This window comes from Silene latifolia, chromosome Y (assembly GCF_048544455.1).
Source record: "Silene latifolia isolate original U9 population chromosome Y, ASM4854445v1, whole genome shotgun sequence".
Taxonomy (NCBI): Eukaryota; Viridiplantae; Streptophyta; class Magnoliopsida; order Caryophyllales; family Caryophyllaceae; genus Silene; species Silene latifolia.
This window is the reverse complement of record NC_133538.1, coordinates 125455857-125473164: the sequence shown is the minus strand read 5'-3', so window position 1 is coordinate 125473164 and position 17308 is coordinate 125455857. Positions and strand designations below refer to the sequence as shown.

Below are 17308 nucleotides of genomic sequence, written 5' to 3'. Positions count from 1 at the left end.
ATTCGTTCTTTGTTTATTTTGTAGCTTGTAATTTATCGCTGTTTATCGAGTTGTATTTTTTTCAAGTTAGCTTTCTTTTATTGAGTCAAAACCTTTTCAAAAACCTTGGTCTTGTTTGGTTAGACGGTTGTTCCCCAATGCTTGTAGGAGCGTAGTAAACCGCATGTTGTCTAAAGCAACATGGCCCGGTTTATGCTAATGCATGCTTTGGTGCGTAGCCCTATGTCTAATTCGATGAGATTAAGCGCAAGCACGCATTACGAGGAGTGACCCAAGGACCGTGGGTCATGTGAGCCGTGGGCCACCCTCATGTGCACGGTTTTCAAGGCCCAATGGCCGTGTGTTTTGTGTCGTGTTTTGAGTTGTATGTAGCAATTGTAATTAGATCGAGTTGTAATTTATTTATCGTTCTGTCGGCATGAAATGCCTGGTTTGTAATAGGTAGATCCCAACGGCTCCCCCATTCCCCCTTAAGCCTTGTTTGCTTTGTTTTGTATGTTGCTTAGATCAATCAACTCACATGCTAAATTACAACTTTGACAAAGTTAGTTTAGTTGCATCTAAAACGACATAGAAATTGTTGTCACATGATAGGGTTAAAACAACGTTTGTATATCATACATCGTAGTAGCTATGACCTTGTTTGAAATCCGACACTTGACTTAGTAGAGGCCGTTATCGACGGGCGGGGTTGGGTGTCCTTATGGGCTTCCCAACACGTACCCTCACCCCTTACTCAAGATCTATGGTTTGTGGATCCGTCTAAATACCATTGGATTACGAGAGTCATTCAAATCGAGTGATATAGGGTACAAGTCTTTATCTTTAATCACTCGTAGTCGATTGGCTTTATGCTTTTCGATGAAAGGTGTAAAGTTGACTTGAACGGTTCCAAGTTCCCAAAAAAACTTGGTGGCGACTCTAATATGTCTTAATTCGATTCGAAAGAACCTCGAGTCGATTATGCCTAGTGTGGATCCCGCGGACGCAGTTCCCGAGGGCCTTGTCCACACATGTACTAGATGTTTGCAATGTAGTTTACCTTAAAATCTATTACTAATACTCATATACTACTTCTAGTAATCTTAGTAATTTATATGAACAATTTAGATTAAAATCTCATCCTTTTTGATGAAGATGGAAGAGAGAGAAGAGAGGAAATTCTACATGAACATTTTTGCATGTAATTTGAATGGATATTCATTAAAGAATTAGTAGAGTAAAAACTACTCTAATGTTAGAGGGAGCACGGTTTTGGGGGAGGTAATGGACCAATATATTGTCCTTCCCTTTATGCTTTTGACCTTATCTAAACCTTAGGCATGTAAGGCTAAGCAAGTAGAGTCATAATGATGTTATTTTAGCTTATTAAAATAAATCACCCACCATCCTCTAGACCCTCTTAATTTCGGTCCATTATGTATAAAATGGACTACCATTTTATTTTTGTCAATTTATCATTTGTCACACAATATGTCACATGTAGTATGATACATGTTACTAATTAATTAAATGCATATTTATCACATAAATATCATTTTATAAATTAATTAAATTACATTCAACAAATTGACTAGTGATACTTGATCACATAAATAAAATGGGTCATATAATTATAATTCACAACTTCTTGTAATTATAATTAACCATTCATTCTTATCTTTATTGTTTCTCAAACAATAAATAATTTTAGCAACAAAGCATTTTATTACTAAAATAAATCTTATTTAATCCCATTACAATAAGATATCAATATTCTCTTTCTCACAAATCGAATTGTTCAATTTTAAGGAATTAATTAATCAGATCGGTATACAACTAATTAACCTTTTCAATTAAGGGAATCGTCCTTTAGGTGTGACCTCAAGGATCAATCGATCACCACCGTCACGACGATAATGTCAAACTCTAGCCAACCAATCATTACCGATATGTGTGGACCAGTTGACTATATATGTAATGTATCATCCCTTCCGTATTCTTGAAATGAGATTTAATAATGATATTTAAATCATGTGATCGCACTATTGTTGAGGACACATTTCCCAACAATCTCCCACTTGTCCTCGACAAGTGTGCGTCACCAATTCTCTTGTCCTATTACTATCTCCCACTCAATTCAAGGTGTCTTTCGGGTCGTACTTGCAAGTGATCATATCGAGAGTGGTTTCCTCGATCTGGAGAATAACTGATTGACCGGAATTTATCCACCATGGATACCTTCCGAGCGTGGCCACGCATTTCCAGTTCATTACTCCTCGAGTGGCCCTGAGATATTGTTTTAACCCTGACAAGGGGGTGGATAATTCCTATCGCACTCATTCCCTTCGACTAGCCACAACCATCATAACCCAAAATATGCCCATTTGACCCCATTTACGAAGGTCGTAGTAACACAAATCAAAGTTAATCTGAAACTGTGCTATCTTAGGTGAACAGTCTTAAGTCAAAAGAATCGACTCATTAGAATACTATAGTAGCTCTCGCCACGACCAGGCTATATAAATTTGCCAGAACTCTATAAGCGGTCACTGCCCGACAAAGTGTTCCTAACAGTCTGCCTATGTGATCGACTAGTCATCTCACATGACTCTATGGCACTTGAACTTGCCATCAATCGCATCACACTCTAGTCATTTCGAGACGTCACCTCATACAAGTGACTATGGGCGAACACAATGTTAATCCGGGTTCACTTTAGCGGGGTTCAATTGTCTCTACAACCCGTTTGGATGTAACAAAGTATAATAAAAGAGTTTTAAAGTAAAACTCGAACGACAAATGCGATTATCACATATGAATAGTCAATGCCTGATTACTATTTCATGTTCTATAATCTAATTTGATCTTGTACGTAGTTGTTCATTTCAATTCAATTGAAATGACATGACTCATCATATTTAGCCTTTGAGAAGGCTTTGGTTAGTAGGTTTTATCAATTTCTTGTACCTTACTCAACCTCACTACATACTCGTTTTCCTTTGTAATGTATACATTTGCATTACAAAACTTTCTGAGTACGTGTCGAGATCCACTCAAGACATAGGCCCTCTAGCCTAAGAATAGCTCCCACTTTTTTTCACGATTAAGGTGCGGAACTCATCCTTCTTGCACATCTCATGATCGCAAGTGTACTCAATTTCCGTTATAAATATCTCTCATTGTTCTTTATTTCCTAGAACGATTCTAGAAAATCTACTTCTTAATTAACATTGCCACAATGGTATCTTAACCATCCTAATGTGTTTTGATTATGGTTTTGTCGGAAACAATGCGCAATATCAATTGTCAATTGTCACTTGTGTAACACCCTTACACAAAATTGCATCATAAACACTTTGCTTTACTTCCTTAATGCTTCTGCAAGCACTTAAGGGTAATCTTTATGGCTTACTTGGTAAAGATTACTTAAATTTGATTTTGAAAACAATTCATCATACTCAAAGTATATGAAGTGTTATACATCATTACTCATTTAATTGATCCGGCAGCGGAAGCAAATGGAATCAATCAAATATGTTCAATTTAATTGAACTAGTCATGAATCTTATCAACTTAAGACTTCTTACTGACGCTAATATCATGTGGATTTATCTTCATAAATCCGGATATTCAAGATGTATTATAATACTCCAAAAGTCTTAAATCATTCTCAATGATCAATATGTCATCCACATATCGGACTAATTAAAATTTCCGTAACTCCCACTAAACTTCATGTATAAACACAACTTCTCGACTTATCGAGAAATGTTTTATCACATGATCAAAATGTTGATTCTAACTCATTGATGTCCTACTTAAGACCCTCTCTTAAGTTTCATATTATCTTAGGATTGCAAGAATCTACTAAAACTCATGACATGTATTGAATATATTCCTTCTATTGAAGAAGTGGGTTTTAGATTCACTTGCTGTATGCATATCCTCATAATGATACACAATCCCTAAGAAGATCCAAATAGACTTAATCATTTCAATTAGTGCAAAACCCTTTGCAACCAATCTTGCTTTGAAATATCTCTTTATTAGTGCAAAACCCTTTGTCACTAATCAAGCCCTTTTGTTTCGGATTTTCATGGCTCTAAGCCTTGTATTGAGTTAGTGCAAAACTCTTTGTCACTAATCAAGCCCTTTTGTTTCGGATTTTCATGGCTCTAAGCCTTGTATTGAGTTGTGACTTAAACACTCTTATGTAAGTCATATGTTCATTACTTTCTAGAAGTAATCAACTTGAATCAACCAATTTCTTTTGTAAGTTATAAGCTCTTTACTTTCTTAAAAGTAGCATGAATTCATCATTTTTAACAAGTGACGAATTTAACCTCTTAGGTTTTGAAGAAACAATGACTTACACAAAACGTCTCATGTAGCCAAGAAAGACCAGTTTCTTGCGACATAACATTCTTTGTGGCTCTTGAATAATTTCTCCCACTCTGTCTTCTAGAAATAAACTTGTATTTTAGAAAGACAGCTTCATGAGCCGCAAACCCGTCGTGCTCGTGATAATTGCAAGGGAAAAATGAGCATTTGTTTCTTGTGAAAACTTACAAACATGGTACAATACCATTTCATATCTCATATGATTTAGTGGAAAATAATTTAGACAAAATGATAAATTCCCAAAAAAAAAGGATCAAGTAACCCAAAGTAACTTGATTGAAGTCCAAACCATATCGAATAGCGTTTGAATTCTTATCCAACCACACATTATTCCATAATGCGTGCTAAGAGAGATTAATTTGTGATACTATATCACAATTCATTTGGCTTATATCAAAGTCTTCACTTTGATAATCCCATCACGACTAAATCGTAATTCCTTGAACTCTTTGAAATTCTTCAAAGATTTCTCTATTTACCTTATTAAGTGAACATATTAGCGTCAACTTAAATCGTTGGTAAAAGAAAATGATCAACCTATTTTGGATCGATGATTTACAACCTCGATCTCCTTTTCAACCTAAAGGCACGAGACATCTTGCTTTGAATACAAGATACGCATATACCATTAACAATCTAATGGTTTCAAGAGTACTCGATAACTCTTTGCGTTCATCATTCCAAAATTTAAGGTTTAATCTTGGGTTACCAATTTGGGTCTTACATCATCTTCATGATATATCATTCTAGTTCGGTTTAGAATATAATCACCTTGATGATGGGCTAGCCATACATCAAATCATGGTGTAAAGGGTCACAAAGGTGAAAACCTCTTTTGTATCTTAACAAGTTTATATTCTTATTTAGAGTTTATGCACTTAATAGTCATAATTAAGTACAACTTTAAATCCAAAAACTAGATTGAGTACACAATTACTCTATCTCTCGACATTATTGTTGCTAGTCGTCATATTCTAATCATCCTATGTATCAAGTACAATGATGAAAACCTCCATTGGTTTCTAATATTGACGAAGTAGTACTAGCAAAATTTTATGTTTAATCAAATAAACAATTAAAGAAGAAGGTTCAATTAGATGTCCCACAACTAACTTGTTGATACTTCAATGATTTGGGGTAGTTTCCTTTCTCGTGTCCAACATTTAAGACAATGGAAACTTATCGGTCGGGATTGATAGGTTTAGTATCGTCATTCTCAACAACTTTACCTTTAACATTACCTTGTATCAATTCCATTATAATCTTTACTTCTTGAACCTCGTCCTCATCTTAACGGTTTAAGAGAATGCTCCCACTCATTTCAATGAGTCTTTGCTTTGAGAAGCAAAATAGAATTCATGAAGATTACTCTTCATTTGTTCGTTTTAGTCTTAAAACTTTCATTGAAGTGGTTGCGTTATTTTGGTCAATTACGAATTCTTGACAAAACTAATTACCAAAACAATTTATCGCTTCAAGGTACTTAATTCATTTAAGTACATGGAAAAATAATCCATTGTAAGTAGATGTGTTAGTCTAGAATCAAAAACTTGTTTGATAATGAATAACTTTAATCTATACTCTTTACAAGAGATCCTTAGCAATGGTTCGTTTGAGGTTTTAGAAGCAAAGTCAAATTTTGTCTTTAGTTACGATGTTTTAATGGAGATTTGTATCAAAATCGAAATGATATCGTATATGAATTGGGGCAAAGAAATAGAACAATATAAAAACGGAATAGTGGAAAACTTAACATTTATCGTTTTATAAATACTTGAAATAACAAGTATAGCATTTACATAGTGACCTCTACCCAACTATGATAAATGCAAGACCCAAATTCATATTGACTTAGGCACGGTGGGGCCGATACATCCTTTATCAATATAACTCGGTGGATTAACGTTTAATCGATTCTACTTTTAGAACTCTTGGTCGATAATATTACATTAACATTTATCTTTTAGCCCAAAACACATCCGACAAGGGCACGGTGGGGCCGATACATCCCTTGTCAAAAACTTTTGTTGAGTTCAATCCAAATTTCGAATAAATGTGTCCATGATCCAAACCCACATTAACTTGGGCACGGTGTGGCCGATACATCCCTTATCAACATGAATTCGGTGGATAGACATTTATCACCCACTTCCCCTACGTAACAAGGTTTGAACCCCGGTGGGGCCGAGCGCACTCCCTCGCGAAATAGGTTTTCATGGTTTCTACTATTTGGTAAGGCTATGTCTCAATTAATTGTTTTAGCGAGAGGTCATGTCAATTTATTATCTATCACGTTTTAAGTGAACTAAAGCGGTGAACTACGATAATTCTAATTGACACGGTCGATAAACTCGATAAAAAGACAATGCATGTTTAGTTATGGCGATTTAGCAATGCATGTGACATAAAATAAAATGCAAGCATAAAAGTAAATAAATTCTAGTATGGCCTTTCCTAAAATAGAAAAACTATTTAACTATTACATTTCGGAAACCAACTCCATTGGTCCCTTGAACTTCGGTTGTGACACGCATCTCGAGGTAACACCGTCTTTATGTATCGCCATTCTTGAAGAAATCCGTCTTTGGGAACTCCGAGATGAATTTAAATTACATAATAAATTACATAATTTCCTATTATACATTTGTAACTAAAATAAAATAAATCTATTAAATTACAAAACAGTGATACGAGATCACAATAAAATTACAACCGAATCGATATTCCCATACATTTCGGGAAATACCAATTAAAATCTAAGGCCATACTAAGTAAAATTACATAATTCAAAAATTACATAAATTAAAATTATGACAATCATAAAGAAAATGCAGCATTATAATATGTATGAACATGCTCAATTTTATGCTAAATCGCCTTTAATTAGCCAATATCGTATATTACTCGGGTTTTTACGGATTTGCGTGATTTCAACATTTTACAATCACAAAAATACATAAACTCATATTTATGCATAAGTTAATTACCCTAACCTCTTAGGACTCAAAATTTAGTCTTCACTAATAATTTGACCATAATTAACCCATATTTTATAAAATTGTTCATAAATGGACCAAAAATTACAAAAATAAGCTATAAACTTCAAACAAATCACAAAATTTCAAAATTTGAAATTTAAATTCATGAACATTCTGGAAAAACACCATGACACTCATAATGTTCAAAAATCTTAGGTTAAAAATTTCGAAAATTTTCCGGAAAAACAATGTTGCGGTTTATCGATTTTTAATAAAATAATCATAAAAACATGAAAAAATTATTTTCACTAACTTTTCAATTTTAGATTTGAAAAAGATAATAAAATGCAACATTAGACGTTTTTCCTAAGTCATAGATTATGTTTTATTAATTTTCCACTAATAATGTCACTATTTATGCTATTTTTCTTCAAAAATCCATAAATCATGCAAAAAGACTTCTTTATAGCCAATTATTTTACACAAATCTTGTAAAATTGCATGTGACAACATATTAATTTTCTATGACCAGATTCGAAATTTAAGTCATATTAACCTATTTTTCACCTAAATCCGAATTTAATAATGAAAAATTCATTTTTCGACCATAACAAGTCCAAAAATTATGAAAATTTACAGGTTATCTCAAAATAATATATGTGACAACATATCCAAAATTCAATGGAAAATTCGAAGTATAGCTAATTTTAGACCAAAAATGACATTTTTACTCATAAAATCATATTTAAATGCCATTATTGTAAAATATGAACAATAAAAATCCGAAAAATTAACCAAAATATCCTAAAACATTTTAGGACCAGAAATATTAACATGCATGAATTAATTTCGTGATATATCATAATAACACAAATTTTACAAGTTTTATTTGTTATTCTTATAACTCAGAAAAACTTTTAACCGATTTGCATGCAAACAACCGTGGCTCTTGATACCGATTGAAGGAAATGTAGATCTTTATACATACTAACATACTCATATATGTTTAAACTAATTTGTCATAAAATTAAACATAGATTTTATGCATGCAAACATTAATAAAAGAAGATAAGAAAACATTTTCTCACCATAATGATTTCGGTCATATAGGGCACTAACAAGATCTCCTTCTTGTTAGTTCTTGAGCTTTCCATTAATGGATGAACATTCTTGACTTCAAATTAGAAGCCCTCCAATTAGTTGCACCCAAGACAATCCCTTAAACCCACAAATAAACATGTACTAGATGTTTGCAATGTAGTTTACCTTAAAATCTATTACTAATACTCATATACTACTTCTAGTAATCTTAGTAATTTATATGAACAATTTAGATTAAAATCTCATCCTTTTTGATGAAGATGGAAGAGAGAGAAGAGAGGAAATTCTACATGAACATTTTTGCATGTAATTTGAATGGATATTCATTAAAGAATTAGTAGAGTAAAAACTACTCTAATGTTAGAGGGAGCACGGTTTTGGGGGAGGTAATGGACCAATATATTGTCCTTCCCTTTATGCTTTTGACCTTATCTAAACCTTAGGCATGTAAGGCTAGGCAAGTAGAGTCATAATGATGTTATTTTAGCTTATTAAAATAAATCACCCACCATCCTCTAGACCCTCTTAATTTCGGTCCATTATGTATAAAATGGACTACCATTTTATTTTTGTCAATTTTCATTTGTCACACAATATGTCACATGTAGTATGATACATGTTACTAATTAATTAAATGCATATTTATCACATAAATATCATTTTATAAATTAATTAAATTACATTCAACAAATTGACTAGTGATACTTGATCACATAAATAAAATGGGTCATATAGTTATAATTCACAACTTCTTGTAATTATAATTAACCATTCATTCTTATCTTTATTGTTTCTCAAACAATAAATAATTTTAGCAACAAAGCATTTTATTACTAAAATAAATCTTATTTAATCCCATTACAATAAGATATCAATATTCTCTTTCTCACAAATCGAATTGTTCAATTTTAAGGAATTAATTAATCTGTATCTGTATACAACTAATTAACCTTTTCAATTAAGGGAATCGTCCTTTAGGTGTGACCTCAAGGGATCAACTGATCACCACCGTCGCACGATAGTAATGTCAAACTCTAGCCAGCCAATCATTACCGATATGTGTGGACCAGTTGACTATATATGTAATGTATCATCCGTTCCGTATTCTTGAAATGAGATTTAATAATGATATTTAAATCATGTGATCGCACTATTGTTGAGGACACATTTCCCAACATGCTCCTTGTCCGACAATTGGGTTAATTAAATAGGGGCCTTCCCACGTAGTGCATAGCTTGCCTGCTGACTTTTCTTTCTTATTTGGGAAAACTTTTCGTAGGACAAGGTCTCCTTCCTCGAAGATTCTAATCGTGACATTTTTATTGTAAGTTCTGGCCACTAATTGTTGATATGATGCCATCCTGATTTTGGCAGCATCTCTTAGTTCTTCTGCCAGGACCAGCTTGTCTTGCATCAGGCTGCTGTTTGCTTCAACATTGTTCAAGATATATCTTGATGTTGGCACTCGGACTTCTGCAGGGATGACATCATCACAACCATACACCAAAGAATAGGGTTTTTGGCCTGTTGATGTCTTTGGAGTTGTCATGTCTGCCAATAGTACTAATGGAAGTTCTTCAGCCCATCTGCCTCGTCTTCTCTTCAGTTTTTTCTTTAAGCAGCTTATGACTACCTTGTTTCTTAATTCAGCCTGGCCATTAGCTTGCGGATATCTAGGAGTGGATGTAACCAGGTTGATGTTCCATTCTTGGCAAAATGCTTTAATCTTTCTTCCCACAAACTGGGTGTCGTTATCACACACTATCTCTGATGGGACTCCATATCTGCAGATTATATTTGTCCTGATAAAAGATATCACTTCCTTTTCAGTTACTTGCCTGAAATAATCAGCCTCGATCCATTTGGAGAAGTAGTCAGTCATGGCTAACATTAATACTTTCTATCCCAAGGCTACAGGCAGCTTCTCTACGATATCCATGCCCCACTTCATGAACGGCCAGGGTGCAGAAATTGAGTGAAGTAGTTCAGATGGCTGGTATATTATTGGTGCATGAATTTGATAGGCTTCACATTTTGAACAATATTCCAAGCAACCAGACCGCAGTGTTGGCCAATAGTAGCCTATCCTGAGTATTTTACTTGCCAGGCTCTTTCCTCCTTTATGGTTGCCACAATGTCCATCGTGTATTTCCTGGAGTACTTGCTTAGCTTCATCAGGTTCTAAGCATCTCAAATATGGTCCAGCCTGCAATCTTTTAAATAGAGTGTTATTGATAATAGAATAGGTTGAAGCTCTGATTCTAAAAGCCCTCGCTTCATGCCTGCCCTGAGGTAATATTCCTTGGAGGAACCAATCATAATAAGGTTTGGTCCAAGAATTATTATCTTGATGGACAGGGTTGACTTGTTCAGTTTTACTGATAGCTGACTCTAATAAATGAACAATCGGTATTTTACCAAAAACTACGTGGGTAAAATTTGAACCTGGGCTGGCCAAAGCATCAGCTTGGGTATTCAGGTCTCTTGGTATTTGATCTATATCAAATAAAGCAAACTGGTAAGGTTTTTTGCATATTCTAAATATGAAATCATTTTTGCATCCATTGCCGTATAAGTTCCCTTTATTTGATTAGCAATTAAAAGTGAATCTGTTTTTACCTTTAAGTTTTGGATGCCGAGGTCTATACATACGTTTAGGCCTGCTATCAGGGCTTTATATTCTACTTCATTATTGGTGGCTTTGAACTCACATCTTACAGCCTGAGCTATCATGTCCCCATGTGGCGATTTTAGCACTAATCCTAACCCTGTCTCCCTAGCATTAGATGCTCCATCTATGAACAAAGTCAATTCTTGATCTAGGGTTCTATTTTGTAACTGGTTAACTTTTTTTTTAAGGTCAGATTCTAGGGTAGGGCTGAAATCAGCCACAAAGTCTGCTAAGGCCTGCGATTTAATCGTTGTCCTGGGTTCAAAGGTTATACGATATGTGCTGAGCTGGACTGACCACTTGGCCATCCTACCTGACAGTCCAGGCTTCCACATGACAGATTTTACGTGTAAGTTGGTCCTGAATATGATAGGGTGACACTCGAAATAAGGACATAGCTTAGTACATGACATAATCAAAGCTAAACCATATCTTTCAAGTAAATCATACCTCATTTCAGCATCTAACAAGCTTTTACTTACATAATAGACAGGATGTTGCTGGCCTTCTTGTTCCTTTAACAGGACTGCACTTACTGCTGTGTCAGTGACAGATAGATATACTAACAGGGTTTCTTCCTTTTCTGGTTTAGCTAAAGGTGGAGATGACAGGTATAATTTTAAGTCTTGAAAGGCTGTTTCGTGCTCAGGTGTCCAACGGAACTGTTTACTTTTTCTGAGCAAGTTGTAAAATGTTTTACACCTTTAAGAGGATCTTGATATGAACCGGTTCAGGACAGCTACCTGGCCTGTCAGTTTCTGAATGTCCTTAACAGACTTGGGTGACTGAAGTTCCAGGATGGCTTTTATCTGTTAAGGGCTGGCTTTTATGCCTCTTTTTGTCACCATGTATCCAAGGAACTTTCCTCCAGAGACTCCAAAACGACACTTTGCGGGGTTGAATTTCATGTTGTATTTTTCCAATATTTGAAATGCTATTTCCAAGTGCTTCACATGATCTTCTGCATTTTTATATTTTACTACCATGTCGTCTACATAGACTTCCATGATATCACGTATTTGATCCTTGAACATCATGTTGACTAGGCGCTGGTACGTTGCCCCTGCATTCTTCAGGCCGAAAGGCATGGTTGTGTAACAGTATATGCCCCGGTCTGTAATGAATGCAGTACTTTCCTGGTCAGAAGGGTGCATCTTTATTTGATTGAATCCATTGGAGGCATCCATGAATGTCAGCCTCTCGTGCCCTACCGTGAAATGAATCGGTAGGATCAGATCGGAGAATCGTAAGATCCTACTTATTAACTTAAATACGTAATTATGTTAACAAAATATGATGAAAGGTTGTCACTACTACAAATCCCTTACACTGATGACGCTTTTGTATTGATGCTTTCCTAAAGCGTGGATGTAAATAACCCTCCAATTTTTTCTTTTTTTGGAAAACCGCCAGGTACAATTACTGAGAGGCGCAATTTCTAAAATTCCTCAAATAATTCCACTAATTATATTCATCCACTATCGCGCTATACTCTCATCTTCTTCAAATAAAACCCTAACATCAAAATTCCTGGTTTCAATCATCATCAAAACGAATCCATCTGCCAATCAATTCTACTTCTTCAACTCGCAAAGATGCAATCTGCTTATTACATATCATAGGTACGATTTTCTCATCCATTTTCAATTACTTGTATGTTATTGATGTTAATTTTGATGGATTTAATCGGAATATGGATAATTTCGATCGAAAATTTCAATTCGATAATTTATTGTTTCGCATTCAGTTTCAATTAATAATTCCGATTGGAGGAATGGAAAGCATAAATTTTCAGTCTTAATTAGTTGATGTTTTTGTATAGTTGTTGAAATTCGTGTTGGTTGGGACTCCTTTGTTCAATTGATTCCTCTCATCTGCAGATGATAATTTGTTTTGAGGCAGAGTTGATGTTGTTAATTCGATAAATTTAACAGACCAAATTTTGTTGGCAAATACTGTTGTCTTTAAAAAGTGATTGCTTTTTATTTTGAATCATTAACATTAGCAACTTCGAGTTTCTAATTAATTGACACTTTTGTAAAACCAAGTATCAAGTTGAAGCACAGTCAGTCTCATGATCAACGCCTTATCTATCTATATATCCATTGTTGTATTTTACTTTTGATGAGTTTCACTTGTATGTGTGATTTTTGGTTTCACTTTCGTTACTGCATTCCATATCACCATGAATACGAGAAACCTTCAGACTTAGACTTTAGATTTAGTTGAACAATATTTAGAATCCCAAGGTTTGATAATCCATCGGAGTGAAAAGGAGCAACCCTTTGATTATTCTAACTTAAAATTTGCGAATGCACAGTACGATGTTTGATTCTCCAATTGCTCTATCAGTGAAGTGTAATGTAACAGGCACATAGGTAGGATAGTTTTCCCACGGCACTCATTTTCTGCTTCTTCATGCTTAGTGTAGAGTTTATACTCGCTACTTGTTTTTTATTTCCTGCTATAGTCAACATTTCTCTATTATGAATGAGTTGTCGATGCTGCCTTTGCATGATCTATGATATGATATACTTTCTTGTGAACAAAGGTTAACTTTGGATACTTGAGCAACTTTTAGTTCTGACTTTCGTAAGGGCTTTGATGCAAAGAAAAGAATAAAAAAATCCTGAGTTTTACTCAGACAGACCCACTCTACCAAAACCTGAATCCTCTACTTTGAGAGTTGCCCATTACCACTAAAGCTCGCTATTTGAAGAATATTTTTGTGTGAGATGATTATCTATATGAGGACCTTTATTTTATTTTGGCAATTGTGATACAAAACATATAATAGTTAAGGAACAAGGAAGATGATCGTTCCTGATAACTGTGACAAGTGGATTGGAATGAAGGGAACATTAAATTGGATGGCTACTGTGTTGAAAAACCTTATCTTTGGACAACCATGCTGTAAAGCTTAATTGGTCACTCGGATAGTGATTGGAGCCAAATTCCTATGGGACGTCTAAGCTGTGGAGAACTGGATTCTCAGATGCATATCCGGCTTGCTAGAAAGTCTTTGAGCGAAATTTGATGCTAGTCCAACTCCCTGCGGGAAATTACTAAATATATTTAGTTAATCCTAGCTTAGGTACTATTCCTTTATGACCTGGCATGGCAAAGAGCATTTGCGGGAAAATGAAGTTACACTCTAATTACATTCATCGACCCACATACCCAATGAATGTTAGCTATTGGACATAATTATATATAAGCTATATTTCGTAGAGTTTTGTTATCCCTGCGGGAAATTGTATTCTGAGTGAGAACTGAGAACCCTATTATTAATTGAGCAAAGTTACGCTCAACTTTTGATGGGTAACTGGAGGGCCGGGACAACATTTCCTCTACCCCCCTCGTCACCAAGTTAAGAACCCTATTATTAATTGAGCAAAGTTACGCTCAAGTATTAGACGTCTATGCAATGTCAGTGAGCGTCATGGGTCTTCTTGTGTGAACCTTTTCTTCTTTCGTCAAAACCTGCAACTTAACTAATTTGCAACAATTGCTGTTCATTTTTTAATATTTGTTATTCATTATTTACTAATCATCTACAACTTATCATAACAATTTATCTGCTCAACAGTGACGATGCTGCAAAAGAGTCGTTGATTTATGTTTACAAGAATGCAGCCACTGGGTTCTCGGCCAAACTGACACCTGAGCAAGTGTCACAGCTTGAAAGTATGGTTTCTAGCCTATATTATTGGATACGATTAATGCATTGATAATTTTATAGAAAGAAAAACGACTTCAGAAAGAAGTATTTACCCTGTTTGGTTTGCGCTGATCCTTATAACTCCATATATATAATGCAGGTCGGTTATGTGTTTTAATCGTTTTGTCTCGAATAGTTGATGATATATTGGTTCTGTCAAACAAATTAATATGAAGGCACCTGTGAGCAGCACGTGCTTAACCATGGCTAATATTGGAATACTATGACTACTAGTCCAAACTTTTCTTGATGCTCTAATCAGACATTTTGCTCTGAGGATGTTATACTTTCACGCTATTTGATTACCTGTCAAATTATTCGTGTTAATATACATGCTTGATCTTGCTAACAACCATCGATCTATTTAGGTTAGCTGTTAGCAGAATATGCTTAGGAAAGTTGTTTGGTTTTTCCTAAGCATATGGTTTTGGTGTTGGTGTTGTGGTTTTTGGTGTAGCTAGGTGGGGGGTTGTTGTGAGTAGTAGTGGCAGGACGCGGATAGTGGCGGGCTGTGGACTAATGCAATCGAGAGCATAAAAAAAGTTGTGAAAAAAAATCGCTGCTTTCATCGTCTTGTTTAAATTCTCGAAATTCCGAGGGTTTCAACTCCATGAATATCCGTTCCATATTTCTGGGCCTTCGATTTTTTTAGTCCGTTTGTTGGTTCTGCTATTTTAGAATTCTGTATTTACTTGAAGAATGCTCAGCTATACTCCGTATATTGTTTCGGAAATCGCGGGTTCAAAAACCACTGTAGACAATTGTTTTTTTTTTTTTGGGAAAGTGTAAGTTCTCATTAAGTTCAAAAATATCAGTACAATTCTACTAAGTCCTCTTAGCTTGTATTCACCATTAAACTAAACATAGACTACTCATCCAATTGTTAACATTTCGAATTTTTGATTGAGGTTTAATACATCAAACTCGCATTCTAACTTCTTCCTAATACTTCCTCACAACAATATCTGGGGTTGGCATCACCCCTTCGATTCTGCACTTGTTCCCGACAGTCCATAGCTGATACATTAAACTGGCCAGGACTGCAGCAATTATTTTCTTAAATCAAGTTTATATTGAATAATTCAAGTTAATCATATATGGAATTGAATCACCAAAGGTATGTGTTGGTAGGTGTTGGAGTTGGCTGGTAACGCAACGAGGAACAAGAAGAAGCTGTTGGGCCAACGGGGGTATATTGCCAAACATTCACACCAGACGCTTTTGCCCAAGAAGCAAGGTGGTAGTAAAGGGGATATTGGGTTGCGTCTCCTATACAAGTAAGTTGTCAGTCATTCTCAATTTCTCGCCCATGTTTCCTTTTTTTTTTCCCTTCCAATTAATCTATGAAACTGGGACTTAACTTTGTCATTTACAAATAGCAAATATGGAGTAGTGACTGAACAATAATTTTTGGTTAAAATGAAGTTCTCGACTTAGAACTCATGTTGAATTTTTTTTATCGTCGGGATACAAAAGGTATTGTGTTCTGACTGAAAGATAGTCACTAGTTTGTTGATTTGTGTACTAAGAGTGAATAAGTGATTGACCTAAGATGTTTCTTTTGGACTTCCTTCTATGAACGGTTTAATTATATGATAGTTTGTGTCTGTAAAAATTATGCGAGTTTCGGCTTCTCAGTGCTGCATATTTATGAAAATGCAGCAGGTATGTTCAATTCCACTCATATGCACTAAATGAAACACTGACATATTTATGTGGCGCCTGTCATTGTATCTTGTACCATGGGTGGACTGGTAGAGTGGCAGGTTTAATCAATGTTATTGATATATCCCGTTTATGATCGATGCCGGATTGCCGGGTCAACTTTGATCGCCATGCTTCAGTCCCTACATCATTTTAAGAATGGCATGAATATTGTCTCTAGGACTAAGGTCAAGACACATTTTGCTAGACCTGATTGAAGGGCTGTTTTCAGGCATGTCACTATCAAATATACTGATCAAAGAATTGGTAACCATTTCTCTTACTTCTAACATTGGATATTTGTATGGAAATATGAATTCAAAAGGGGAATTGGTGTCTGTTTTGAGTTGCATATGTACAGTTCATCTTGGTTGTGCAAACTTTTATTTTTGTTTTTTATACTATAAACTATAGAGTACTAAATTAGCAGGTTCAATGACCGCGTCTTATCTTGGATGTAATCGAAGGCTATATGCGTGAAAGATGTTAACTTGGCACGACTGATTCTTGTTCAAGAGCAATGACAACAAAATGAAAGTGTACAAGTATACTAGCTTATTGTTCAAGAGCAATGACAAAAAAATAAAAATATTTCCTCTGTTTTTTCGTTTGGATTGATGCTTTTATGCTGTGCACAACTCCTGTGCAAATTCATTTTAAACTTGTAATTTTAAAGATCTTTTCTTTATTGATTTAAGGATTTACCACTTCTTTTCTCAGGTTTTCCCATTTATGGCTCTTTTGAATGCC

The 17308-nt window shown here is 35.0% G+C and overlaps 1 long non-coding RNA gene across 1 annotated transcript; it reads left to right on the top strand.

The window, feature by feature from the left end:
- Window positions 1-12566: 12566 nt before the first annotated feature.
- Window positions 12567-16027, top strand: LOC141627335 (uncharacterized). Its single transcript, XR_012536902.1, has 3 exons — window positions 12567-12755; window positions 14723-14820; window positions 15986-16027. It is a non-coding gene; the product is annotated as an uncharacterized LOC141627335 (long non-coding RNA).
- The last annotated feature ends 1281 nt before the right edge of the window (window positions 16028-17308 follow it).